Source organism: Paramormyrops kingsleyae, chromosome 17 (genome assembly GCF_048594095.1).
Source record: "Paramormyrops kingsleyae isolate MSU_618 chromosome 17, PKINGS_0.4, whole genome shotgun sequence".
In the NCBI taxonomy this organism is placed as follows: domain Eukaryota; kingdom Metazoa; phylum Chordata; class Actinopteri; order Osteoglossiformes; family Mormyridae; genus Paramormyrops; species Paramormyrops kingsleyae.
Genome location: NC_132813.1, coordinates 26659760 through 26673019, shown reverse-complemented (window position 1 = coordinate 26673019; position 13260 = coordinate 26659760).

The window sequence follows — 13260 nt, the reverse complement described above, 5'->3', positions numbered from 1 at the left end:
TCATATGTACTGTTTAATCTCTTGGTTTATTTTTATATTGCCATTTATCACTACTTGCCATAAACGTAGTATGTTGTGCTAAGCATAGCCTCTGGTACACAGGGAAAGGCCTACCGGTGGTATTAGTTGTGGCTATGTGAGCACAAACACTTGTTAATTATATATTCAAAATTCTTTTTTCATTTTCATCGGTGTTAGCCTTTAAGGGTAACCCGGGATGCAGCTTACACACTGGCGGTTTCAAGATCATTTACATTTATTGGTAAAACTGCTGAAACATTTTTATATTCTGTTTAGCTTACCGATATTAAACTGTGGCTGCTTACTTCCTGGTTTCGGACGCGAAACCAAGGGACTGGTCCAACTCATGTAAATAGCGGGGTTTCCCGTAGGGGCGAGGGTAAAGTCCAATGTGACGGGGGGGTTTTGTGTGTTGGTCTTTTTGCTGTTTCTAATAACACTATAATGTATTTTGATGTAACATAATTATTTTGTATGTCTGGGTATGATTTGTTTGTTTGCTTGATTTATTGTTTTGTTTGATTTTTGCTGTTATTGGGTTAATTGATTATTTTGCTTAATGGGGCTAACCTGGGGGAGGGGCTATAGTTTGTCTTGGTCAATATAAGGCCTAGTGGCTCAGTAGTAAGAAAAGAAGTGGGGCTGGTGAAATGTGTTTTCTCTGCGGTTGTGAGCCAGGGCTCTTAAGCATAGTCTGGCCACTCATATCCTTTTTCTGCTTTTCCTTTCTTTGGTTTAGTTGTGCGGTGAATTTTGGTCTCCGTATGTGTTTGTATTTTTAAGAAAAGAGGGGAAAAAAGAGAAGAGTAATAAAATAAATGATATTGTGCCATCTACAACTACTTGGGCTCTCTTTGTCTGCTCCTCCGTCGGTCGTTCTGCCACAAGTACGATTAATCGTCTTGCTACACAGCTGGCCGGATTCTAGATAAAGGAGTGGGGGCATTTTCGCGTGTGCCGCAGCCGCGGAGCGTACGCTGTGTGTGTATCACGCGCTGCACCTATTCGCCACCGCAAAAATACTGTAATGAAACAGCAATTTCCTTTAGGCTGCCACCACCTTTTTTTACCCGGTCCGGTCTGGCAGTCGTCCCGAAATTCCACACAAATACCCACACGCCAAATACAATAACAAATAACTTTCCTTTATTCTTTACAGCAAAATAGATGTAATTCATATAAGATACCAGGTTTACGTGAGTGCCGGTAAAATTATGGTTACACTGTCTAACCTACGAATCACCAAGCCAGCAACTTGCGCCACCTACCATCACACAGTGTTGCACACCCCTAGGAGGCCTAAAGATCGAATAGTTTAGACTTTAATACACTTCATTATTAGGCATAAACACTCATCCCAATTCAATAACACCATCACAGCAAACAAACACTCTAAGAGGAGCAGTTACTGAGCTTAGACGCTCAATAGGGAAAACATGCCCAATAAGCCACCCACACTCCTCACCAAACACTGGTAAAAAGAATAATCAAAACAACCCTCCCTAATTTCCCCATACAAACTCACTCACTCGCTCTCTCTCTCTCTCTCTCCCACACACACACACAGTTCATTTAACAAGATTAAAACAATCGCCAAACTTCCCTCTGTCCACCAGCCGCCAAGACCCTCCCGTGTGTCCGTGGATCAGTCTGTGGGCATCGGCGTCCCGAATGCCCACCAAAAACACACAAAAAAAGGTCTTCCTGTACGTCCCTCGCAGGTCATTCCATCCAAAAGTCCGTCCAGCAAGCCCCAAACATCCTTTATTCTAGCTTGAATGTTCCCCAGCGTCTCTGCCCCTGGAATCTAACATTTCTTCTCTCTCTCTCAACAAAGTCCTCTCTCCCTTAAAACTTTTTCCAGGTGTCCATCATCTAACCCAATCAAGCCCCTGATAATTCTCTCAACCGCTAAACACTGATCCCAAACCGCTGATCCCAATCCCGTGTCACCACACTACCCCCCCCTTTAACAAAAGACTCGTCCCCGAGTCTCCTTTATAATACATAGTCCCTGGTCCATACTGGAGGTTTCCTTGTCCGTCCGGACCGTACCACATCACTCTCATCCTGATTTGGCCCCCCAGCAGAGTTAGAGACAGAAGTCCTCGTAGAGTCGAAGCCAAAAGCTGTACTTGAACAAGAAGCATCAACAAAAACAGGGGCAGGGATAGAGGCAGGCACCACGACTGGTGCAGGACCAGGAGCCACAACTGAGGCAGGGGCAAAGTCAGGCATCACAACGGAAGCAGGGGCTGATGCAGAGCCAAGCACCGCAGCAAAGTCAGGGGCAGGAGCAGCAGCCGGCACCACAACGGAGGCAGGGGCAGGGGCAGCAGCCGGCACCACAGTGAAGGCAGGGGCAGGGGCAGCAGCCGGCACCACAACGGACGCAGGGGCAGCAGCCGGCACCACAGCAGAGGCAGGGGCAGCATCAGGATGTACAATAGCTGGCCGTGATCTTGAAAAAACCCAGCTAGCTCCATATCTCGCTCCACTCTGTCTATGTGGTCGTTGGGCTGTTTGTGAGGGTCTATGGCTCGCTTGGGAGGGTCTAGCTGCTAATGTAGAGGAGCCTCCAGTCACAGTCAATGAGGGCATATAATTTTCTGTAAAGGAAGAAGGTACAAATGGTTTCAACCTATTAAAATGGACAATCATATCTGTACCACCCCCCTCTGGCTTAATTTTGTACAAAACCTCAGAAATTCGGGCCACAACTTCATATGGCCCTCGAAACTTCCTCTGCAACTTAGGACATAAGCCCCATTTTCTTGTTTTATCCCTCAACCAAACCTGTTCCCCCACGGAATAATACTGGAAATTAACCTTGAAATCAAAGTTTCTCTTTTGATTGTCAGAGGCCTTCATTTGATGTTTTTTTACAGCCTCTACCACCGTGGACAAAATCTCATTCAACCCAGAGACATACTCGTTCACAGACGTAAACCTATTCTGGTTATCCAAATTTAACACGACATCCAGTGGCAAAACAATTTCTTGCCCAAAGAGAACCTGAAAAGGGGAAAACCCAGTACTTGCATGCACGCTATTCCGATACGCCATCATAACATAAGGTAGGAGAGCATCCCAGTTCAACTGGTTTGCATCCACAAAAGATGATAACATAGATACGAGTGTCCGGTTGAACCTTTCTACCATTCCATCCGACTGCGGTGAATACGGACTTGTCCTGGTTTTATGTATGCCCAACAACCGACACAATTCCTTAACCCCCTGGGCCCTGAGGCCTTTTTTCCACTTTCGAGGTAGTCTGACATGCCTTGACATTTTAAAATATTTCACCTATCTAAAAAACATTTATCCCAAAGTGATACATTTGCTTTTATTCAGCACAAACTCAGCACCAATAATCTGAGACCTCTTAGAATGTTATTATTCTATTTTTTGTTAAAATCAACTTTAAACATATACTTTTCAAAAACCTATTTTCAGACATGCTGAGAAATTGTAAAAAATCACATTATAGACATTTCTAGGTAAGACTTTTGAGCTCTGAAGCTTATAGACACAGGGGTTGGCTACACATAGGTAAAAGTGACATTCAGAAATTTTATATGGTTTGATTACTAAAGTTTTAGAACTTTGGAGTGACACTCTTTTTCTCAAAGTCAGTGGTCTTCACAATGAATATTGATGAGATAGGTGTCCTCACACCTGTAGTAGTTTGCATACTGTCAATGGCCCATCAGTCTGGAATGTCACTGCACCCCACACCCATCACTTTGGAAAGGCAGTTTGAAACGCAAGAAAAGTAGCAACAATAAAATCCCTTTCACAGTTTATTGATAGATGGAATGAAAAATGAAAAACTGTGACTATATAAATATAGAAAGCGATAAATATGATGCAGTGACTATTATTGACGCTCTGGGGACGAGGGCATCATCGATCGCGTATCTTTCTCGTGTATTTCAGTTTATATCTCGCTGAAATCATTATGTAGAATCATGAAAAGAACACTGACTAAATCCGTTATCTGTCTTCTTTTCAAAACTTCCATTGTCAGAAGTATTAAAGTTTTTAAAATTAGGTTAAATAGGCAAAAAAGCAAATCGTGTCACCTTTCTTGGTTTTACTTGCGTCGGGAGCGTTTAGGACCGCTCTCAGCGGAAGATCGCTATTCACGTTCTAAATACGCTGCGTTTGAATCGGCGACCACGTGATTGCAGGCACACAGGCTTAGCCCACTGAGCTATGAACACAGGTATGAGCTTCGCTGCTGAAAGTGGCAACACTGGCGCAAAGCTTCAGCGGCAGAGACGTATCCGTGTGCTATATTGTAGCCGATCAGTGTAAACACTACCCAGACATGTGCTCTTGTTTATTTCGGTCACAATGGGCGTATTCACATATTTCTTTACCCAATACTAACTGTCGGATTATCATGTTATTATCATGCGAATAGCGCGATTTGCAAGTGGGTGGGCGATCAGAGCCGCTTCGAGACGCAGACGCTTAAGTCAGTCACTCTTGTTCTTTCAATTCGTATCACGAAGCTGTAAAAATATATTTAGTTTCTACCTATATATATTTGAAAAGTAGACCGTCCAAGGTTTCTGAGAGTATTTTTAAAATGTGTATATGACAAAAACTCGCGGAGTTATTTAAACGGTTTTGCGAAATTTCTGTCAGATCCCGCCGGCGGGATCGCCGGTCCCAAGGGGTTAAACAACGTTGATTCAAAATTCCTCCCTTGATCAGAGTGAATGGTACGTGGTGTCCCATACCTACATACCCATTCCTCTGTCAAGATCTTTGCAACTGTACATGCCTCTTGATTCTTCATAGAAAAGGCCTCTGTCCACTTTGAAAAATAGCCCCCAATAACCAAGATGTATCTATTTCCCAAAAGGGTCTCTGGTAGGGGCCCCATAATGTCTAAGGCAATCCGCTCATGAGGACGTGATGTAACAGTGGGTTGTAAAGGGGCACAAGGTGCCTGACCTACAGTTTTACGTGACGCACATTCTCTGCATTCTACACACCACCTCCTAACATCCCCCGACCAACCTGGCCAGAAAAAACGGTCTTTTACCTTATTCCGCAATTTCTGCACCCCTAAATGACCACCTGTTAATTCATTATGAAGCTGTGTAAGAACATATGGCACCATAGCTTTAGGAAGCACCACCTGACTCCTGCCCCCTACATTTTCTTGATTACAAGGTACCTGTACCAACATCCCATCCTGTACTTGAAGCTGGCTCCACACCCCAGCAAACTTCCCCAGCTCCGCCGGACAGCCAGTGTCAGTTTCCCCCACTGCAGACTTTTTTTGTATCAAAAGTTTTATATCGGGATCACTTCGTTGAGTCATCTTCAACTCCTCTGACATCAATGCCCCCTCCCCGGATAACCCAGGCCCTTCCTCCAAAAAGGGCCCACTGAGGGAACCTTGCTCCAAGACTCTCTGCAATGCCCTAACAGAGGTAGCGGTTGCTGGCGGTCTTATCAGCTGACCAACTGTCTCTTCAGCCCTACTAGCAGTTATAGAGGGTAACCGAGACAGTGCATCAGCATTTCTATGCTGCTTACCTGGACGATGCACAATACGATACTGGAAACTTGCAAGCTGTTCCACCCAGCGGGCCAACTGGCCCTCTAACCCATGAAAATTGTGTAGCCAACGCAAAGAATTATGATCTGTTCTTAAAATAAACTCTCTCTCAAGCAAATAATGCTTAAAAAACTTAGTAAAGGTTACCATTGCTAACAATTCCTTTTTAGTCGTTGCATATTTACGCTCCGCTTTTGTAAGCGCCCGACTAGCATATGCAATAACTCTCTCAAACCCATTATCCTCCTGGGACAAAACTGCTCCTACTCCACAATCACTTGCATCAGTGTCCAATATAAAAAAATTTTGAGGGTCTGGGTACGCAAGAATCGGAGCAGACATCAAACAGGTTTTCAAGGTAACAAATGCGAATTGACAATACTTATTCCACTTAAATCTCCGCCCCTTCTCAGTCAACACATGCAAGGGTCGTGCAACCTCAGCAAAGTTTTTAACAAAGCGCCGATAATACGAAGCCAGGCCCAAAAAACTCCGCACCTCCGTCTGGCTTGTAGGTTCTGGCCATGCCCGTATTGCCTCTAACTTTACAGGATCAGCCATCACTCCTTCCGAGGAAATAACATGCCCCAGATACTGTACTTCCGTAGAGAATAAATTACATTTAGATGGTTTAACTTTCAGCTGGGCTGCCTGCAATTTCCCCAAGACCTCACTCAAACGACTTAAATGTTCTTGGAAACTACGACCAAACACAATAATATCGTCAAGGTACACTAAGCAAGTTGTCCACTGTAAGTCAGCTAGTACAAGGTCCATTAATCTCTGAAATGTACCTGGGGCATTAGTGAGTCCAAAAGGGAGAACATTAAACTCCCATAGGCCACTCTTAGTAGCAAAGGCCGTTTTAGGCCTATCCTTTGGATCAACCTCAACTTGCCAGTAACCACTAGACAAGTCGAGGGTAGAAAACCACTTTGCATGTGTTAGGCTGTCTGAAGCATCATCAATACGAGGGAGAGGATAAGAATCCTTCCGCGTAACATCATTAAGTTTACGATAGTCTACACAAAAACGTAGCCCACCATCTTTCTTCCTAACAGGGACAACAGGTGCTGCCCAGGGGCTTACAGAAGGTCGAGTAATGTCACGCTCTCTCATTTCCTTTACGTGGTCAGTAACCTCTTGTTGCAAATGCAAAGGTACACGACGGGGTGCCATTTTAATAGGTGGTGCTTGTCCAGTATCAATTTCATGGAGGATGAAATGAGTCCTTCCCAAATCAGAGTCGTCCCTACTAAACACAGACAAATGGTTGGTCAAAAGTCCATAAATTCCCTGCATATCCGACACACTAAAACCCCTATTATGCAAACCCAGCTCTTCCACTAGGGAGTCTGTAGACCAACCTACTTGGTCTTTATGGGTCTTTTTTTCTGTTACTCCCTCTTCCACATGGACATCAGGACAAAAGGTACCCACTGACATCCCCCGTTTCAACGTATGTGCATGTTCTGCCACATTTATAAGTCTAACAGGTATCAAACCCTTTTCCACTTTACTCACAACTCTAGCAACTAATACATCAAAATGCTTTGGGAGGGCCCCTGAGGGTTCCAACATACCTTCCATACCTTCTAAACAGGCCCCCTTGACGTTCCCTGGAATAATCACTTCACCCCGAGGAGGAATGACGACATCCTTTTCTACAGTCACTGGTCTGCCCTCTTCTAAAGAATGCACGAGTTGTAATGGCAATTTCTTCCCCATTAGCACACAAAAACCCCCTTTCAAATCAATTACCGCCCCAAATTTACATAAAAAATCTGTTCCCAGCAATCCCTCTTCTGGTGCAATATCTGCTACTAAAAAGTCTGTCATCAAACCTAAGTTATCAAACTCACAAACTGTTTGCCACCTCCCAAATATTTCCATATACCCCCCATTAGCCACAGACACTTTACCATTATACCCAGTTAACAGAGCCCCCTCCGACCTATTCTTCAACCAAAAAGTATGAGATATAATCGATACCTGAGCTCCTGTATCTACCAAAAGGGAACAATTAACTCCACCCATCTATTTTAAATAAGGACAGTTCTTTCTGATGTGTCTATTACAGCCGCATTCCCAACACCCATCTCCCTGTTCCCTACCATTACGATCTACTGAAGGTTCTGGTCGCATGGAACTTACTGGGTCAGGATGTGGGCGATTCCCTTGGGTTATACTTCGCTGTAAATTTCCCTGCGAGATTTTCATCTCAACAACCGTAGCTTGTAAAGTTTTTAATTCCTGTCTCAACCCCTCTACAACACCTAATAGAACCCCCATTTGTGATTCATCTACAGAAGACCTACCACTTACTCCCATAACCTTAGATTCTACCTTTACTTCGGTTCGCTCTAAGTCAAGAATCAACTCTAGTTCCGTTGCAACACTAATGGCCTCCTCCAGGGTGGGTGGTTTAGCACTTCTTAACTGGATTCTGAGTTCCCCACTCCCCACATTAGCCATAAAATGATCATGTGCTAATAAATCTTGGGTCAATACATCCACAGAAGAATATGCTTTCGACACCAGCCGTCGCAGTGTATTCCCAAACTCTCTAGGCGTTTCAGTTGGTAGCCTCTTCCTAGAGGAAAAACTCACTCTGTGCCACTCCTCCCCACAAGGCTCCAAATATTTTCCCATAGCTTCTTTTAATTTCACATAACTACTTTTATCAATGGGACTCAAACCTGCATATATATCCCGAGCTCGTCCTGAAAGTAATAGGGACATAAATTTTAACTTTAAATCCTCATTCCAGTGGTTGACTTCAGAAGCTAATTCGAACTGCTCAGACCAGTCTGACCAATCCCTCCCCATCCCAGTAAAGGTCTCTGGCATAAAAACTGGTCTCTGTACAGAGGATTGTAATGACTGTGCAGATACAGGTTCAGTAGGTTGTAAATTCTGCAAATTAGCTGACGGACCTGGACCCAATTCATTGGGTACCCGTGTGGAATCGGGGGACGACATTTTCCTTTTTTAAAAAGATCCCACCGCTGCCGCCAGTGTAATGAAACAGCAATTTCCTTTAGGCTGCCACCACCTTTTTTTACCCGGTCCGGTCCGGCAGTCGTCCCGAAATTCCACACAAATACCCACACGCTAAATACAATAACAAATAACTTTCCTTTATTCTTTACAGCAAAATAGATATAATTCATCTAAGATACCAGGTTTACGTGAGTGCCGGTAAAATTATGGTTATGCTGTCTAACCTACGAATCACCAAGCCAGCAACTTGCACCACCTACCATCACACAGTGTTGCACACCCCTAGGAGGCCTAAAGATCGAATAGTTTAGACTTTAATACACTTCATTATTAGGCATAAACACTCATCCCAATTCAATAACACCATCACAGCAAACAAACACTCTAAGAGGAGCAGTTACTGAGCTTAGACGCTCAATAGGGAAAACATGCCCAATAAGCCACCCACACTCCTCACCAAACACTGGTAAAAAGAATAATCAAAACAACCCTCCCTAATTTCCCCATACAAACTCACTCACTCGCTCTCTCTCTCTCTCTCTCCCACACACACACACACAGTTCATTTAACAAGATTAAAACAATCGCCAAACTTCCCTCTGTCCACCAGCCGCCAATTAAGACCCTCCCGTGTGTCCGTGGATCAGTCTGTGGGCATCGGCGTCCCGAATGCCCACCAAAAACACACAAAAAAAGGTCTTCCTGTACGTCCCTCGCAGGTCATTCCATCCAAAAGTCCGTCCAGCAAGCCCCAAACATCCTTTATTCTAGCTTGAATGTTCCCCAGCGTCTCTGCCCCTGGAATCTAACATTTCTTCTCTCTCTCTCAACAAAGTCCTCTCTCCTTAAAACTTTTTCCAGGTGTCCATCATCTAACCCAATCAAGCCCCTGATAATTCTCTCAACCGCTAAACACTGATCCCAAACCGCTGATCCCAATCCCGTGTCACCACAATACATTAACGAATAGTTCCGGCAACCACCCCCGCATGGAGAAATCCTACGCAGCTTTCCTTTATTATATACAAATTAGTCTGAGATATTTAATGTATCACAAGGAGAATTAAATTTACTACATTTGACACATACTTCCAAGACACACGTAGTGTCCAGACTGCTAAAGTTATCATTAGCCTTCTGATGTGAGCACGTATTAAACTACTGTAGCTAGCCAGCAAACTAGCAGTTTAAATACTATTGAAATCTCAACTCAAGATTATTAAACAATTCGGGCACTATTATGTCTTATTAATTTTAGTGATTCAGGTCGCGGCGAGTTTAGGCCACTTAAAATTAATAAATTGTTTTACATGACTCAAACTTCTAAAATATTGGTGAGTAGGGGATTTTATATTTTTAGCAAAAAGACAATCGGCAACAGAGATATACTAAAACTAGAAAATTAAACTTTAATTTGTCAGTATCTCAACATTTTAAACTCTCAACAGTTCAAACAATTACAAGAAAAGAGAAACCTTCAAAACAAATGCCTAGTCTAAGTGTTTAATGGTCTTGCCACAGAATGGCCCAATAAAAGCGTCCTCCTGACAATAGCAAAACAACAGCACTTCCATTGTTTCAAACAATAGAAGTGCTGTTGTTTGACCTCAATGAGGGTCACTATTATTGGACCACCCTACAAGAGACTACTTGCTCACAGTGCACAGGATATCAGGATTTGGCACATTGACGATGTCTGACAGTTTTTGAGGTCAAAAAAACGGATTTTTTGAAAAATATAAAATATTTAAAAAATCGAGGCGGCACCAAAAAATTGAGGCGGGCGGCCATGTAAAACAATTTATTAATTTTAAGTGGCCTTATGTTGCTCTTATAAATCCTGCTCGGCACAGCATTTTTATCAGCGCATTATACACGAGTTATAGCAATAATGAAATGAATTCTAAAAACTGATCTAACTTTGAATTATAGTGAATTTACAGTTACAGCTAAACCGATTTTAATTTACAGGCCAGTATAGCCCATGCAAGGTACCTTATATTTCCCGCCGTCAGCCAACCGCAGACAAATTCTGTGCAGTGAAAATACCTTTTTTGTGTAGATGTACACTAACAGATAATATGCATGATTGTGTTTTAAACTCAAAATCCATTCTTTACCTTAAACACGTCAAAATGAACAGTCAGTCCGCTCTTACCTGTAAAATTATTCGTTGGTAAGCATCCAAACGTTTTCTTCACCCTGATTTTCTGTCACGTGTAATCCCAATCTTAAAACGTGTAGTTAGATGTGCTCACTTCTAGCGAATGTCGGTATTCCTCAGATTTATTAGTACCGTTTACACAAAATTGTGAGTGTCATAAAAATCCGAAATATTGGGCTACACACTCATTTAATTAAATACATTTAGAAAAACGGCATTTTAGGCAAAATCTTCTCATTTTAAAGAGCAAAGATTACTAAGGTCAAGAATAATTTTTTTCAGTGTAGTCTCTGCTACAGGTTCCCTCAGGTGTGTTTACCTGGGCTGTTTGGTTCTGACGTGATGTGGGCTGGCGGTATTTATGTTTTGTCTGCGATCATCTGGATTCTCCTGTCCCTCGTCTATCAACCTGGTGCTGGACTTTTCCAGTATTCGGCAGAGGAGCTTCTCCGGCTGCGTTTTCACTTATTGCAGCCTCCGCCGGCAGAGTTGCTCCTCCATCCAGCCATTACTTTCATTCATCGGGGATCTCGTCGGCATTTTCACTTTGATATCTCCAAACCAATACACTCCTACTGGGGGGTATTCCAGAAAGCTTGGTTAACTTACCATTTGGTAAATCTTAACCTCTGGGTTGATATACCCCAAACCCGCATACCATGAGTATGTCGGTTCCAAAACACCTGAGAAGAGTAAGTTCAATCAACCTCCTATTGGTTACCCAGAGTTAATGCGCGTGCACCGTGCATACATAAAGACGTTTTCAATTGATCGCCGATTTCACGAGTCAAAATGGAAAATCAAAGTCAAAAAAAGAGAGCGGCATACTGTCACGATCCGCTCCGTCCGATCCCGATGTGTGCCACGCCCCCTCATTACCTCGTGTTCATTCCTGATTGTGATCATCTGTGTCCTGTTTCTTTTGATTAGTCCTGTGTATATTAGTCCGCGTCTCCCCATGTATGCCAGATTCGGCATTGTAGTGTCTCGATGTTGGTGCCTGTCAACCCTCCGGTTCGTAATAAACCCTGTTCGTCCGACTTTACGGCTCAGCTCGCCTGCTTTTCTGCTCACCCGCCCGCCAGACGTGACAGAATGCCGAATGCTGCAAGACTTTGTGTTTTGCCGGTCCCAGCCCGAGGTCCAGGAGGACCCCGTGGCCCTGCAGCTGGCCCAGCGAGGCGCGGACCTCCTGGCAGAGGATCGTCCACCCGAACAACAGTACCCGCTGCAGAGGGCACGTAAATGCCTCCGCCGCTTACAGCTCCGGCTCGCGGAGGGAAGAGCGGGGCGTGTTGCCTGGAACCAGGGCGACGTGCAGGAGGCAGCTCTGCCATTCACTGCGAACGACGCGGGGGAGACCTCGTCGCTCTACCTGGGCGCCTGCTTGCTTTTCCCCGCCTGGGAGGACACCGCTGCCACCTACCCGCTCAGCCCTGCCGGTAAGCCTCGGCTTGAGGAGAAACCACCTCCCTTGGAGGCGTATTATTATCGGCTGGAGCGCCTTGGCCAAGGGGGCATACGCTGCGTAAGGGACGCCATTCCGTGGATTCCCTGGACTTTTAAAGGGGCAGTACTTGCTCGGCCGGCGCCCATCCTGGCGCCCGTTTCGGACTTGCCTGATCCGTCTGCCCAGCCTGCAGCCCTTGCTGATGCTGCCACGATGCCCGCGGCGCCCCCTGATGGCCACGTGCTGGTGGTGCCTGCTGCGGCGCCCCCTGATGGCCACGTGCTGGTGGTGCCTGCGGCTGCGTCTGATGTCCCGGCGCCGCCTCCGCCTGCACCCACGCCCGCCGAGGTGCCTGCTCTGCCTGCAGCACCTCCTGCTGGCCGCATTCCCGAGGTGCCTGCCTCGGCACCGCCTGCTGGCCGCACGCTCAAGCCCGTCTCGCCTGTCCTGCCCTGCTTGTCGGCCCTGCCAGTTCAGCTCGCGGCCCCGCCTGCGGCGGATGATGCCGCTCTGCCCGAGGTGCCTGCCACGGCACCCCCTGCTGGCTGCACGCCTGCCGAGCCCTGCTCGCCCGTCCTGCCCTGCTCGCCGGTGGCTCCGGCCGCACCGCCTGCAGCCACGCCTGCGGCTCCGGCCGCACCGCCTGCAGCCACGCCCGCAGCGCCCCTTGCTGACCACTCACCTGTCCTGCCCGTCTCGTCTGTCCAGCCGGCCCAGCCCTGCTCGCCTGTCCTGCCGGCTCCTGATCTGCCGGTCTCGCCTGTCCTGCCGGCTCCTGAGCTGCCTGAGGTGGCCACTGCGGCGCCCCCAGCTGGCCGCATGATGGCGGCGCCCCCTGCTGGCCGCGTGATGGCGGCGCCCCCTGCTGGCCGCGTGATGGCGGCGCCCGCTGCGGCGCTCCCTACTGGTCACGTGATGGTGGCGCCCGCCGAGGCGCCCCCTGTTGGTCGCACGACGGAGGTGCACGCCGAGGCGCCCCCTGCTGGTCACACGCCCAAGGCGCCCGCCGAGGCGCCCCCTGCTGGCCAAGTGACTGCGGCG